Source organism: Electrona antarctica (genome assembly GCF_951216825.1).
Source record: "Electrona antarctica genome assembly, chromosome: 16".
NCBI classification, from domain to species: domain Eukaryota; kingdom Metazoa; phylum Chordata; class Actinopteri; order Myctophiformes; family Myctophidae; genus Electrona; species Electrona antarctica.
In genome coordinates, this window is record NC_136797.1 from 42,535,239 (window position 1) to 42,538,318 (window position 3,080).

At 49.4% G+C, this 3,080-nt stretch overlaps 1 long non-coding RNA gene across 1 annotated transcript; it reads right to left on the reverse strand.

Moving 5' to 3' along the window:
• Positions 1 to 401: 401 nt before the first annotated feature.
• LOC306939623 lies at positions 402 to 2,763 on the reverse strand. Its single transcript, XR_013791895.1, has 3 exons — positions 2,018 to 2,763; positions 1,361 to 1,804; positions 402 to 1,261 (listed from the first exon to the last, which is right to left on the reverse strand). It is a non-coding gene; the product is annotated as an uncharacterized lncRNA (long non-coding RNA).
• Positions 2,764 to 3,080: the final 317 nt, after the last annotated feature.

Genomic DNA, 3,080 nt, shown 5'->3' on the forward strand with positions numbered 1-3,080 from the left:
GCGCAGACGCAGAGACCCTCGGTGACCTGATAGGTTGCATTTGGAACCCTCTCAAGAAACCCTAACTAAGAGTGTGTAATGTGTATGCATATCGGTATTCTAGTGTTTTCAAAGACACAGAATGCACAAACAGTATTTATTTTAGTACATTTCTTGTCGGCTAATATTGCTTCCATGAGTTATATATATATATATATATATATATATATATATATATATATATATATATAAAAAATAAAATCTCTGCTGTCGGGAGGAAACCTCATAACTCCAAAAATATAATTTTTTCAGGAAATTAAGAAAACCTCATGCTTTTAAAACAAAGCAATACAGCGTCATCAAAGTTGGTGTTTTAACTTTATATATTGTCGATTACTTCCAGGAGAGGGGGAGAGGTGGTGGAGTTATCCCCAGCTGCTTGTTGGAGAGCGGCCACCGCGCATCTGCCCAAAAGTAGGATGCCCTCCTCGTGGCCACCAGGAGGCTTGAGGCCGGCATGCCTTCCCCTGCACGGGGAATTGTGGCCACAGGTACCGCACCCCCCCCCCCCAGATCTGCCCTCGTAGATCTGTGCTTTTTGGGGGAAACTTGTCCTCTGGAACCGAGGCCCCAGGTATGGACCAGGGGCCTCTCCCTGGGTCCCCTGCCTGGAACCACACCTCCACGCCCCAGGCACAGACCAGGGGCATCACCCTGGGGGGCCGCTGCCTGGCCGAGGGCGGGCCCCATGGGTCCCTGAGTACCCACCCCTCCTGGGCCTTAAGAGATGGGGTCCTGCGGCCAAAAGAACCGCCCGACCCTGTGACACATCCATACTTAGTCTTTTAAGCGACGCACTCCACTGGTACTGCCCAGGGACCTACTGGTCGGCCCCTTTCCCCTGGTACCACCCAAGGGCTCCATTCAGCTCTCTCTGCTCCAGAACGGAGCCTCATGGCACAGACACTCGCAGCTTTTCCTGACGGAAAAGAGCAGATCTACAAGCTCGCCGCGGATAAGCACCGCTTATTTATAACACTTCTCCCTCACATGAGGCTCATGTAGCGGACAGATCAGACGCCGCTTAATAACCACAATTCAGACGCATAGTTTCAGGGGTTCAACATTTTATTTGACATTATTGTGTTTCTCCACCTGGACTTTGAGGTCAGGGTTTGGGAACTTTGCGAGGTCGACCCCCGGGGCCTCTTGGGAGCCCCAGAGCACTCGGAGGTTAAGACAGGCCTGGTTCTAGGCCTGACACGCTGCCTCGCGGTCGTACCTGAAACACAAAGGGTTGAGATTAGTATACATGCATCAGTGACAGATACAATGACTTTATTGTATGTATCTATTACTGCCGTAGAGTGCGTAGACCCACCAACAGTGGGTCTTTTCCCCGCTCTCTCAGGGACTGGCCTGGTTCTGGGCCGTCTGCGCCTTCGCGTGCTGCTCTCTGCAGCACATACGGTTGGTAGGGACACTGGGCTTGGAGGGGTTGGAGTCAGCATGGCCCAATCCATCAGCTCCCGCGCCCTCCGCACCTCGGCAGACCTTTTGTAACATTGTTCGGAATTCTTAAAAGCTATATTCACGTTAACAATCCAGGGGATAAAAACAGTGTCATCAATTACGTGAACATTGTGCAGAAGTGTGAACTCAACTTTTAAAGGGGTTTCCTCCCTTTAAGGAAAAACGACGAGAGGAAAAACGACGAGACAGGTACAGCTAAAAAGCCTAGTGGATGTCTGTTGTGTAGTGTGTGTGGTTGTGTTGTTCTTGAGCCGCGCTGCGCCCTTCCACACCAGAGTGACCAGACATGCTCCTGTTGAAACACGCACACAAAACAAGATACGTTTGTCAAAATTATATATTTTTTGCCACGGACATATACAAAGGAGTGGACGAAAGTATTACCAGAAATGCATAAAGAGCTAGCAGGTCTGTGTGTGTGTGTGAAAAAACTCACTGACCTAAAGTAGCCTATTCTATATAAAATGTGCATGCACCTCGAGAGGAAAAAAAACCTGCAGCTTACCGGTGTTGACAGTTGCTTGAATGCCGACCACGGACCATCTCCATCTTATAGTGGTAACCTTAATCGCACACACACACAGGTTGTACTTAGTTGTACTGTAACTAAATTAAACTAGTCAAAAATATCTCTACTAAAAATGTATTACTCACACATCAAGCCAGCCGTGGTCGACGTTGTTATTCGGCGCTCTTCTGCTTATGAAGGCATGCCCGTCGACGCACACAAATACAAATTTGTACTTATACAAACCAGTTCACCTCCATCACAAACGATGTACAATCAAACAAAAGTAGCAAAACAAATAATACAAAAGTGATAGCCGCTAAAGTTGTGCAACTCACCTGCCAAAGAAATAACGGCATGCGTCACGGATCCAGTAGAAAAACATAAACTGGTAATAAAGCCAGTACAATTATGATCGCATTAAATAACCACACGCCTCCCGGCTGACCGACTACACGCCACGCCCAACAGACTCGACCCCACGACCAAAGTAGAAGACGACCAAAGTTACGACAACAGGGAAGTTGCTCCGTGGGGATGTTTAGATTCACGTTTATGGCAAATATCTGTCCCATAATTGGAGAAGCGTGGCATCCATACACTATATATATATATACTATAGCAGTCGCGCTTCCAAGAGTTGACGTCTCACAGTGGTCCAACCCCATGTCCACAGCGCCAGCCATTTGGTCCAACCCCATGTCCACAGCGCCAGCCATTTGGTCCAACCCCATGTCCACAGCGCCAGCCATTTGGTCCAACCCCATGTCCACAGCGCCAGCCATTTGGTCCAACCCCATGTCCATAGCGCCAGCCATTTGGTCCAACCCCATGTCCACAGCGCCAGCCATTTGGTCCAACCCCATGTCCATAGCGCCAGCCATTTGGTCCAACCCCATGTCCACAGCGCCAGCCATTTGGTCCAACCCCATGTCCATAGCGCCAGCCATTTGGTCCAACCCCATGTCCACAGCGCCAGCCATTTGGTCCAACCCCATGTCCATAGCGCCGGCCCTTTTGCCAAGGATGCGCTGCAGGCATCCAACATGGAAACGCTCCA